Source organism: Dendrobates tinctorius, unplaced genomic scaffold (genome assembly GCF_039654945.1).
Source record: "Dendrobates tinctorius isolate UK_male_01 unplaced genomic scaffold, ASM3965494v1 ptg000011l, whole genome shotgun sequence".
In the NCBI taxonomy this organism is placed as follows: domain Eukaryota; kingdom Metazoa; phylum Chordata; class Amphibia; order Anura; family Dendrobatidae; genus Dendrobates; species Dendrobates tinctorius.
In genome coordinates, this window is record NW_027361679.1 from 96,221,070 (window position 1) to 96,234,344 (window position 13,275).

A 13,275-nucleotide genomic window follows, 5' to 3' on the forward strand; every position below is an offset into this window, starting at 1 on the left:
CCTACTCTTCTCCATCTACACCTTCGGCCTGGGACAGCTGATGTAATGGCACGGTTTGCAATCTACAGATCTACCTATCTGTACCTGACATCACCTCCTTACTGACCAAAATCACACGTCTTCCCGCTATATCGTCCTTCTTTTCTGCTCGCTTTCAAAAAGTGGACATGGACAAATCAGAATACATCATCTTTCAAGCATGTCACGCTGAGTACACCTGAGAGCTGTGTATGCCTCATTCGGTGCCACTTTAGTAAGAGGTAAACCTTGCCCTAGAGAAAATGATTTTCCAGACATTCATTGCCTTTTTTGCACATTTTTTGCAGCTGTGATCTTCATCTTATTGGTGTGGATGTGGTAAATTTCTATCAATACCATCATCGTCCATATGTTGTAAAGAGGAAATCAGGTGTTTTCAAGGGTCATGGTTATGTACATTTTGTGCCATTCCTTTAACAGTGTTCATTACACTAGGACTATTAATTTTAGACTGGAACATTAGGATATTATTGGTAATATGTATGGGTGAAGATGAAGAAGCTTGTGCCACGGGTGTGTTTATAGTTACGGACGGTGCACTCCTCTTTAAACTTAGTGTCACGATCCATGCTGGATTGTGACAGATAAAAGCACATGTAACCTTTTTTTTTTTTCCTTTAAGCTGTTTGCTTAAAGTTAGTTTTGCCCCCCGGTGGCCATTAGGGTCATTACACAGTGGTATCTTTAGTTCTAGTTTTGCCCCCCGGTGGTGGCTAGTATTATTACACGGGAATCACTAGCAGGTGTGATTGCTCTGGCGCTTGCCTATAAAGGAGAGTCAGGTGGTCTCACTCACTGTTGGTGATATTGACCATTTCCAACCATCCTTGGTGGAGGAAGGAGCTAGAGAAGAGTTCCTTGCAGCTCAGTCAGAGTCCTGGTGTGGAAGGAGCTACAGTGAGGAGTTCCTTGCTGCTCTGACAAAGCTTTGGTGAAGTAGCAGCTATTCAGGAGGAAAGCTGCACTCAGGTGCTGGACTCTGTTGCTGGGAGCAATAGCAACAGAGCAAAGCTAAGTGGTTTTTCCCTGTTTGTAACTTTCCTTATGTGTGTTTTAGTGCAGTGGTGGGATTAGTTTCTGCACCGTCCAATTCATTAGAAAGGGATAGGTGCAGGGCGATCTAGGGTTTTTAGGTATCCTGCTCGTCGCCAGGTGCGGAACCTGCCTAGGGGCCGTCAGGAGTGTAGAGACACTGACTCAGGGGAGTGCAGGAGGTCTCCATGTCCCTGTTCCCTATTGCAGGACCCTCCATTGTATCGTTTTCCCTGGTGTTTCCCTTATCTCTGTAAATTCGCCCTGCTGGAGGCGGTGTATCCAGATACACGTGTAACTATTGAAATTCGCCTGCTGGAGGCGGTGTATCCGGCTGCACGTTTCATTGTTTAAATTCGCCCTGCTGGAGGAGGTGTATCCAGGGTCACGGGTGTCATAGAAATTCTCCCTGCTGGAGGCGGAGTATCCAGTCACCCGTGACATCACACTTAGTTTTTCACGAGCATCCATTAGTTTGTTTGGTTTTCCTCCAACACTGATCTACTTTCTCTAATTCAGCATCTCATGTACATGTTGCACTTTACCCTTTATACAGACATGTGCGTCTTTGGCAACATATTTTGGACGGGCATTTCTTAGGCCGAGTCTTACACGCGCGTCTGTTACACTGATCTTCAAATGGGCATGAAATTGATTCTGGTAGTTTATGGTAGCTAAACGACGAATCATTGTTGGCTGTATCCTGGATCTCCTACCTCCCATAGCCACTGCTGTTATTAATCATGTACTTTCCCATTCCTGTCATCACCATGCCCCTTTTCCAGATCACTTCATCCAACGATTCGTCCGCCATATTGTTACTAAAAACATGCACCTTCCCAGCAGCAGCTGTGTAGGAAACCACATTACAGTTTTGCAAGGTGTTTATGATGCCCCTACAAAAAAAAAAATTTACACACTATGTTGATATCTACCCCACAGGGGAAATGTTTGCCAGCTCAATACACTTAGTGTATGGGCATTACAAGTTTAGGAGACCCGCTCCTTTAAATTGGGCCTATTTTTTAATCAGGCCTTCCTCCATGTCTCATCATCCAACGCCACTAGATCATAAGTGTTTACGTGTTCCGTGCAGCTACAGCCAGTGTCGAATTATTAACAAGGGTGGGCGGTTATGCTGTGCGTAAAATACTTGTTCTGAAAACGGTTGAGGTGTACCCCACAGGGGAAAATGTTTGACAGCCCAATTCACTTAGTGTACGGGCATTACAAGTCTAGGAGGCCCACTCCTTTAAATTGGGCATAGTTTTTAATCAGGCCTTCCTCCACGTCTCATCATCCGCCACCACTAGATCACCAGCATTAAAGTGTTCCGTGGTGCTACAGCCAGTGTCGAATTCCGAACAAGGGTGGGTGGTTTTGATGGGTCTAAAATACTTGTTATGGAAAAGAATGAGGTGTACCCCACAGGGGAAATGTTTGCCAGCTCAATACACTTAGTATATGGGCATTACAAGTCTAGGAGACCCACTCCCTTACATTGGACATTGTTTTAAATCAGGCTGTTGTGAGTTCATTTTCCCCTTCGTCACTGAGGTCTGGTGAACTCCCTATTCTGGTAAAGGAAGGTAATGAGCCTGATTATCAGGCACCTGAGCCTAATGAGGATGACTGGCTGAGTGGAGTCATGGACTGGATATAAGGCTGCCAACGCCCTTCTGCCCTGCGGGTGATTTCTCTGTGGACTTCTAGGACACCAGTCTGATTCCTGCTCCTCTAAAGCTAAGTTTTCTGTTTTGCCTGTTAGCATTTTTGTTTTGTTTTTTGTTTTCCTTGCTTTTCTGTATTCTGCCATTCCCTGCTGGGGTGAGCTGAATCTCCTTTTGCCTGTAGCTCTGTCTTCAGAATATTCCTGAGTACTGACATAGCTTTTTTGAAGCCTAGCGTCTTCAGGGCCTTTTTCACTGTCAGTCTGTTGGCTCTTATTTTCATAGGGTTTTTCACGGATTGCAGACAGCAGCCTTCCTGTCCTTTTCTATCTAGTTAGCTTGGGCCCCGTCTTTTCTCAGTCTATCTTTCTGTCTGTGTTAGTATTTTCATCTTGCTTCACCGTCATTATATGTTGGGGGCTGCCTATTGCTTTGGGGTCTGCTCTGGGGCAGTTTAGATTTCCCCTTTCTTTCTTTAGGCCTATTTAATTCTCCGGCTGTGATCGAGGGGTCTAGGGCATCGTAGGAACCCCCCACGGCTACTGCTAGTTGTGTTGATAGGTTCAGGGGTCTGCAATCCGATAGCTTCCAACTTCTCTGGTTTTCTGGACTTAGCTAGCATTTCTGTTTTTGCCTCCTACGGTGACTCAATCATAACATCAGGCCTTCCTCCACATCTCATCATCTGCCGTCAATAGATCACCAGCGTTAATGTGTTCCGTGCTGCTACAGCCAGTGTCGAAATCCTAACAAGGGTGGGTGGATATGCTGTGCGAAAAATACTTGTTCTGAAAAAGGTTGAGGTGTATCCCACATGGGAAATGTTTGCCAGCCCATACACTAAGTGTATGGCATTCCAAGTCTAGGAGACCCGTTCCTTTAAATTGGGGATAGTTTTAAATCAGGCCTTCCTCCACGTCTCATCATCCGCCGCCACTAGATCACCAGCGTTAGCCTGTTCCATGCTAAAACATCCAGTGTCGAATTCCGAACAAGGGTGGGTGGTTTTGCTGGGCATAAAATACTTGCTATGAAAAAGGTGGAGGTGTACTCCACAGGGGAAAATGTTTGTCAGCCCAATACACTAAGTGTGACAACTCCTGGAGTGGACCCTCTGGGTCGTGGCACCAACCCACCTAGGGCGAGCTGACCTAGTGAGGACCACCCCCTATACAAGGATTGTCAGGAGCAAACCCAAGAGGGTGAGGTGCCACGACTGCTGGAACCAGGAGGCCAGCTCACAGGAGACACGAGTGAGTGTGTCTAACAACAGGGAATGTGAAAAGCGTGGACACAGGGACTCGCAGGGTATAGGACAATACAGGGCGAGTGTACGGGAGCACGGAGAGTACAGGACAATACAAGGCGTGTACACGGGAGTGCACTAGATACAGGATAGTGTAAGGCGAGTACATGGGAGCACGTATGGCGCACGCAGACAAGCACGCCCGGGTACGAGCAAAGCAGGACGCATGCAAAGGAGCACGCCAGAGTACAGAGTTGGAAAGAGCGTGCGCTGGGAAGCGCGCCTGAGTGCAGGATTAGACAGAGCATGGGTAGAGAGCACGCCTGAGTGCAAGGCTAGGCAGAAGGTGTGTTAAGAAGCATGACAGAGCACAGAGCAGAGCGTGTGCCAAGAGGCACGACAGAACACAGTGCAGGAGCAGAGCATGTGCTTGGAAGCACAGCAGAGCACAAAGCAGAGACAGAGCGGAGCACACGGCTGAGTACAGGAACGGAGCACAAGGCAGAGTACAGGTACGGAGCACAAGGCAGAGTACAGTAACAGAGCATGTGCCAGGAGGCACAACAGAGCACAAGGCAGAGGAACCGAATACAGTGCACAGCCAGGCAAGGACCAAGCAGACCAGGCCAGGAAGCACAATAATCAGGCACCTCCCATAGGAAGAGGTAACCTGATATAGGGCATGATTGCTAGGACTTCCGGGTCAGGTCCTCCAGGACTATAGAGAGGGCAAGGCTGTAGCTAGAACTGAGAAGAGCGTACATGCGCACTAGCAATGTTGTGCAGCCGTGGAACTAAGTAGGAGAGGCACATGTACGCATCCGACGGGACCCCTGGAGCGGCCGCAGTGCCAGAAGTGGTGACGTTGGGTGCAGGGTCCCGCCCCCAGGTGAGAGTGGAGTGACAGGCGGCATGACACTTAGTGTATGGGCATTACAAGTCTAGGAGACCCACTCCTTTAAATTGGGTATAGTTTTTATCAGGCCTTCCTCCACGTCTCATCATTCGCCACCACTAGATCACCGGCGTTAACGTGTTCCGTGGTGCTACAGCCAGTGTCAAATTCAGAGCAAGGGTGGGTGGTTTTTATGGGCCTGGAATACTTTTTATGGAAAAGGTTGAGGTGTACCCCACAGGGGAAATGTTTGCCAGCCTAATACACTTAGTGTATGGGCATTACAAGTCTAGGAGACCTGCTCCTTTTTAATAGGACATTTTTTGTTAAGAGGCCCTCTACATGTTTCTTCCAAGGGGGGATTGGGGTTATTTGGGTGCATATGACTTGGTAGCAGAGCAGGCCTTGCAGTCAATGCATAAGAAAACAGAATGGGAGTACAAAATGAATAATGTGAAGTGGATTTTCCTGTTCCCATCCAGTACCTGGGTTCAAAGGCATATTGGGGTGCTTATGACTAGGCAGCAGGGCAGGCCTTGCAGGTAATGCATAAGAAAACAGAAAGGGAGTCCAAAATGAATATTGTGAAGGGGATTTCCCTGTGCCCATCCAGTATGTGGGTTCAAAGGCTTATTGGGGTGCATATGACTTGGTAGCAGGGCAGGCCTTGCTGTCAATGCATAAGAAAACAGAATGGGACTACAAAATGAATAATGTGAAGTGGATTTTCCTGTGCCCATCCAGCATGTGGGTTCAATGGCTTATTGGGGTGCATATGACTTGGTAGTGTGGCGCCCCTGAGGGTTCAGTAGCCACAGAGGTACTGCACCTTCTCCTGAGGTGTGGTACCCCACCATCCAGGTAGGTTGGATGCTCCTGACCACGCTCCAACACCTGCATCCCACACAACACAGTAGTTCAGCAAAGCCACATTGCGGCTCCCTGCTTGGAGTGTAGCAGAGCACCTTTGGTGGCTCCCTGCTTGGAACACTAAACGTGCTGGGAGGTGGGTGGAGTTAGAATACATAAAAGAGTGGGAAGGTTTAGAATTTCAGTCAGTCAGTTCGAAGTCACTCAGAGAGGAGTGAGGAAAGAAGATCCCTCGGAGAGGGATGGAGGAAGGAGGTGCTGCAGCAGATCTCAGTGACCTGGGTCTGCTGGCACAGGAAAGGAAAGAAAGAGAAGGACATTGAACAGAAAGCTGATCTTCCATAAGAAGGAAAGAATAGTACGGAACATAGGAATAAAAGGGAACAGGACGTGGGTTAAAGGAAGAACCCTGCCTAGAAGTTCTAAGAGCAAGGCCGTGGCCCGGTCCCCGAAGTTGTATGGACACTAATGGTTCTGCAGCAGACACCGGTGGAGTAGTGGGCTGTAAATGCACTACTCCCATCTAAGACTTGGGGGCACAACAGCAACATTGATAATGAGCCGGGACTCAGGAGTAAGGAGTCCCCGAAGCAGGCTACAGCTGTCTGCCGTACAAGTAGAGTTCTTGGGAACATCTGTCAGGAGGAACTCCAGTGTAACTCAGTACTAGGAGATCTTCACACCTAAAGGCGCTATAGAGGAGACGTTCAGAAAGGCACATGTTGGCGGAGTGTTGGAAGGGAGCGTCCTATCTTGCCTGGAGGTCGACTGGGTCCCTGACCTGGAGGACACAGCACGGAGGCAGGCACCCATATATACTACAGACTGTGAGTAAAGCTTTGGAACTACAATCCCTGGTGTCCTCCATTCATTCCTGCGCCAACACACCTGGTACCGCTACATCTGGGTACCGGCTTCTACACTGCCTGCGCCTCTCAGCTACCCCTACATCTACACTGCCCTGGGACAACAGCCCCACCTGTGGGGAGCTTCACCATCTTGGCTGCAACACACCACCAGTCCCAGAGGATCTGCATGCAGCGTCGGCTTAACATCTCCCTTGCCGAACACCACAGGTGGCGTCACAAACTATTCATCAGTTCTATTTCATTGTTCTTTCACCCCCTTTTGCCATGGAGCCCCAGGGCCACGGACCGGGTCACAGCTTCCGTGACAACTCCCATTGAGATCAACGGGCCTGGTGCCGAGTACCCCGATAGCCCTGGTCGGGCGCTCCAGTAGCAGGGCAGGCCTTGCAGTCAATGCATAAGAAAACAGAACGGGAGTACAAAATGAATAATGTGAAGTAGATTTTCCTGGGCCCATCCAGTACCTAGGTTCAAATGCATATTGGGGTGCATATGACTTGGTAGCAGGGCATGCCTTGCATTCAATGCAACATTTTTTATGGAAGCTCTCCTGGACATCTCGTGAAAGGGGTATTGATGTGCGTCGTAATTGTTGGCAGCCCATCCACTCACTGCATAGGCTATAACAGTTTAGGAGACCCACTGTTTAATAATGGCCCTTTAAGAAGATTAATGACGCCTGATGCCCCGGTAAAAATAGGCTCTGTGACTTTGAGTCCCTCATTCATAAATGAAACAAGATGTGTTTGCTTATGTGTCACACACCACATGGGTTGTTAAATGTTACAATAATATTTCCAAGTAAATGCATTTGTATTGGTTGAAAGCAATGTTAACGTTGAAAAACGCTTCAAAAATGCTGCTTCTGAACATAGCCCAAGTGGGGAGGAACATTTTGGTCTGGGGTTAGTTATTTTGCCTTATATACAAGTAATTAACCTGGAAAGGATGTACTGTTACATATTTCCCAGCAAAATCCGTTTTGGTATGTTTTTTGGTGCACTGGTAAAAATGGCATGAAACTCTGACAACATTGTTTAAAGCTGTGAACTAGGAGTCAGAAATGCTTCCAGAGGCGATCCCCATGATGTCCCCGTGTCATTTGAGCAGTGTTTCCATCATTTTCAGATATTTTTAGACCTTAAAAGGACCCCCCGGGGGGATTGTGGTAAAAATGCTCGGGTCTCCCATAGACTTACATTGGACTCGCTGTTCTGTCCGAGTACCCGAGTATTCCAATTTGCTCGACTTGAACAACGAGCACCCAAGCATTTTAGTGCTCACCCATCACTAAACACTGTCCCTACAGTGAAACATGGAGGAGGCTCTGTTATGTTCTGGGGCCATTTTGCTGCATCTAGCATAGGGTGTCTAGAATCTGTGCACGGTACATTGAAATCTCAAGACTATTAAGGGATTCTAGAGAGAAATGTACTGTCCAGTGTCAGAAAGCTTGGTCTCAGTCGCAGGTCATGGGTCTTGCAACAGGATAATGACCAAAACACACAGCTAAAAACACCCAAGAATGGCTAAGAGGAAAACATTGTACTATTCTGAAGTGGCCTTCTATGAGCCCTGACCTAAATCCTATTGAACAGCTTTGGAAAGAGCTGAAACATGCCGTCTGGAAAAGGCAACCTTCAAACACGAGACAACTGGAGCAGTTTGCTCTTGAGAAGTGGGCAAAAATACTTGTCGAAAGGTGCAGAAGTCTCATTGACAGTTACAGGAATCGTTTGATTGCAGTGATTGCTTCAAAAGGTTGTGCAACAAAACATTAAGTTAAGGCTACAATCATTTCACTCCAGGCCTATTTTTTTTTAAATTCTGTGGAAGCATGGTTGAAAAGCAATGTCTGACTTTCATTTGTTAAGTTTCATAGATTTTTGATTCATTATTACTTTTGTCAGATTCAAGTTATTTCTGTGACCATTGTGGGTTTTTCTGTCTTTAAATGAGTGGTACCAACAATTTTGACCACGTGTGTACAGATGCTTCTCACAAAATTAGAATATCTTCAAAAAGTTAATTTGTTTCAGTTCTTCTGTAGAAAAAGTGAAACTCATATATTATATAGAGTCATTACAAACAGTGATCTATTTTATGCTTTTTTTCCCCGATAATGTTGATGATTATGGCTTACAGCCAATGAAAACCCAAAATTCATTATCTCAGTAAATTAGAATACTTTATAACACCAGCTTGAAAAATGATTTTTAAAATCTGAAATGTCGGCCTTCAGAAATGTATGTTCAGTAAATGCACTCAATACTTGGGACTCCTTTTCAATCAAATACTGCATCAATGCGGCGTGGCATGGAGGCGATCAGTCTGTGACACTGCTGATGTGTTATGGAAGCCTGGGTTTCGTTGATAGCAGCCTTCAGGTCGTCTGCATTGTTGGGTGTGGTGTCTCTCATCTTCCCCTTGATAATACCCCATAGAATCTTTATGGGGTTAAGGTCAGGCGAGTTTTCTGGCCAATCAAGCACAGTGATATTGTTATTTTTAAACCAGGTATTGGTACTTTTAGCAGTGTGGACAGGTGCCAAGTCCTGCTGGAGAATGAAATTTCCAACTCCAAAAAGCTTGTCTACAGAGGGAAGCATGAAGTGCTCTAAAATTTTCTGGTAGACGACAGCACTGACTTTGGTCTTGATAAAACACAGTGGACCTACACCAGAAGATGACATGGCTCCCTAAACCATCATTGATTGTGGAAACGATACACTTAGACCACAAACAGCTTGGATTTTGTGAATCTCCACTCTTTCTACAGACTCTGGGACCTTGATTTACAAATCAAATGCAAAATTTACTTTCATCTGAAAACAACACCTTGGACCACTGAGTAACAGTCCAGTTCTTTTTCTCCTTGGCCCAGGTAAGACAGTTCTGTCATTGTCTATTGGTCATAAGTGGCTTAATACAAGGAATGCAACACTTGTAGCCCATGTCCTGGATACATCTGTGTGTGGTGGCTGTTGAAGCAATGACTCCACCAGCAGCCCACTCCATGTGAATCTCCCCAAAATTTTTGAATGGCCTTTTCTTAACAATCCTTTCAAGGCTGCGGTTATCCTAGTTGCTTGTGCACCTTTTTCTACCACACTTTTTCATTCCACTCAACTTTTCATTAATATACTTGGACACAGCACTCTGTGAACAGCCAATTCCTTTAGCAATGACATTTTGTCGCTTACCCTCCTTGTGTGTCAATGACTTCCTTCTGGACATCTGTCAAGTCAGCAGTCTTCCCCATGATTGTGAAGCCTACTGAAACAGACTAAATGCTTAGGAAGCCTTTGCAAGTGTTTTTTGTTAATTATTCTAATTTACTGAGACAGTGACTTTTGGGTTTTGGGTTTTCATTGGCTGCAAGCCATAATCATCAACATTAATAGAAATAAACACTTGAAATAGGTCACTCTGTTTGTAATGACTCTACATAATATATGAGTTTCACTTTTTCTATTGAAGAACTGAAATAAATTAACTTTTTGATGATATTCTAATTTTGTGAGAAACACCTGTATATCTTGAAGAATATTTCCTTGTAAAACTATATGTAAATGACATGAAGAGTTGCTGTATGTAAAAGTTCATGTTAAAGTTGCATTACAATCACATCGCATTCGCATGGAAATCGGATGTAAATCGGATGCTGGGTGTTAAAAATCATATTGTACTTGTTTGAAAAAATGCAGGACACTTGGATAACCGATTTTAAAAACGCTAGTGTGTCTCTGGCCTTAGCACAAAAGTTAGAGGAGGACACAGGTCCTGACCCTCTCACTGCCATCATCTGTACTTCAAATGATTATGTTCTGACATTAGTGGAGCTAAATTGGGGAGTTAGCATGCACTCTAGTCAAAATTAACGAGGTGCAGGTGCAACGGACCAGTAGGTCCCAATCCCAAATTAGTATAATTCACCGCACACTCAAACAGATTTTATGCAAATGGGTGTTCATTTTATTACATGTGGGAGCCAAGCAAGAATATATAGCACACAGTAGAAGCGATATAAACAAAGACGTTTCGGCTCAGCCCGAGCCTTTATCACTTTATCGCTCCCGCGCCACCACTGACAGGCGCGGGAGCGCTTCTTTCTTGTGCACACATTAGCCACTTATCTTGGGCTGTCTTCTTGAGAGATTTTCTCCTTCTGCACCTTATGCAAATTTCCAACACTGGACTAAGCGATAAAGTGATAAAGGCTCGGGCTGAGCCGAAACGTCTTTGTTTATATCGCTTCTACTGTGTGCTATATATTCTTGTTTGGCTCCCACATGTAATAAAATGAACACCCATTTGCATAAAATCTGTTTGAGTGTGCAGTGAATTATACTAATTAGTGGAGCTAAAGGCAGACAAATAGACTGGGAAAAGCAGGGCTTTGAAAGCCACATACAATCTTTTACAAGAATGAAGAGACAATAATGTGAATTTTAAAGTTTCATATCTTTATTTTCTAATATATATATAATGAAAGTTAATTTACTATTTAATCATCTTTCCTCCATCTCACAGATTTTCCTTACCCGACCTAGCTATAATAATTAATGACATCACACTTTCCCCAGTACCGGAAGTCCGCTGCCTCGGAGTAACCTTTGACTCTGCCCTGTCTTTCAAACCGTACATCTAAGCTCTTTCTACCTCCTGTCGCCTCCAACTCAAAAAATATTTCCAGAATCCGTCCTTTCCTCAACCTCAATCTACTAAAATGCTTGTGCATGCCCTCATCATCTCCCGCCTCGACTACTGCAACATCCTTTTCTGTGGTCTCCCTGCTAACACCCTCGCACCTCTCCAGTCCATCCTTAACTCTGCTGCCCGACTAATTCATCTCTCTCCTCGCTACTCCTCTGCTTCTCCCCTCTGAAAATCTCTTCACTGGCTCCCATTCCCTCAGCGTATCCAGTTCAAAATTACTAATACTGACCTACAAGGCCATCCATAACCTGTTTCCCCCATATGTCTCTGAACTAATCTCCCGATACCTTCCCTCACGTAATCTCCGGTCCTCCCAAGACCTCCTTCTCTCCTCCACATTTATACGCTCCTCACCCAACCGCCTCCAAGACTTCTCCCGAACTGCCCCTATTCTCTGGAATTCTTTGCCCCAACAAGTCCGACTATCAACCACATTTGGATCCTTCAGACTGAACCTGAAAACCCACCTCTTCAAGAAAGCCTACAGCCTGCAATGACCCCGCTACCTTCTTCTCTCTCACCACTACTGGTGATATCACCTCAACCAACACCGAAACTGCTGCAACCCACCAACCTACTGTCTCCTTCCCCACCACCCTGTAGCATGTAAGCCCGAAAGGGCAGGGTCCTCTCTCCACTCTGTATCAGTCTGTCATTGTTAGTTTGTTTACTGTAAGTGATATCTGTAATTTGTATGTAACCTCTTCTCATGTACAGCACCATGGAATCAATGGTGCTATATAAATAAATAATAATAAATAATAATAATTCAAACAGATTCAGACAGAAAAAAAACTATACCTCCTCAATATGTCAGACAGGCCCTTACACATGTATTTTTTGCTAAAAAAAAAAAAAAAAAAAAATTAAAAATTATGGGCTTTAAAATTTTTCAGGGTTTCAGTTTTTTTTTATTTGTTAAACAATTCCAAGTACAGTTCACTATAAACCAATAACAAGATATAGTATATCATGACTTACACTATGTTCTGCATTTTGAATGCAAATTCTTCTTTAGCCCTGCCTGGTATTACTCAACCTGGCAAGATTTCAGAAATAAAAATAGCTGTTTCTTCCAATCACTATCATAGATATAAACCTGTAGGTTTACATCACTGAATAGCAGAATGGATTACTAGAACTCTTTGAGTCTTGTGTGCATCTGCAGTGATCATCTGATGGCGAGCTCACCATTGCTTTGCATGGAAATGACACATATTTTTGAAGATAGCCATCCAGTAACTAAAAAAAGGTTTTGAGGCGATTGAAGTCATAATTGATGCTGTATTTTAACGTTTTGTTTTTTAAGTTAAACAATAACTTTTGATGAGCTGCAGTTATCGCTAGCATTAGGTTTGTTAGAAAAGAGTTAATTCAATAAACACTGTAGCCGTGCAGATGTTAATATCTTGGAATTCCTTCCAGACTGCATGGTTGAGCTCTGCAGTATGCGTGACTGAGTAAATGCTTTCACATCATTGTGTGCCCAAACACGGCATCATGGAAAAATAAAATGTGATGTCTGGAAGTCCTCATCTCTGGCAATGCACTGCAGTCTACATGATGTAAAATCTGCAAATCTGTGCGTATTGTTCAAGGGCAATGGTAGCAAAAAAAAGCTGAATTATGAAATTATATAGGGTAAAAGAAATTATCTGATTTTCCTCAAGCTATTCGTACACTCTCATTGACGTGTCAGTCAATAGGAATGATAATGGCTGTGACTTTGGTAACTGAGCAATCACATCTCACTAATAGAAATCTATGTCTACAGTTGGAAAATGTATCAAGGAGAATAAATGGGTTATGCTCAGCTTGTGTTTTCAGCAGCACACTGCTGTACAGCTTTTCTCTTCTTTGGTTCTGGGGGTGTGCACTCCTGCTTACCAGTTCTGGTAAGTTGCGCCATCCTGCTGCTGTGATACATTAATATTT

The 13,275-nt window shown here is 44.7% G+C and overlaps 1 protein-coding gene across 7 annotated transcripts in view; it reads right to left on the bottom strand.

The window, feature by feature from the left end:
- Positions 1–13,275, bottom strand: part of MAST3 (microtubule associated serine/threonine kinase 3) — a 228,411-nt gene that overhangs the window by 153,282 nt on the left and 61,854 nt on the right. The window lies entirely within an intron of this gene.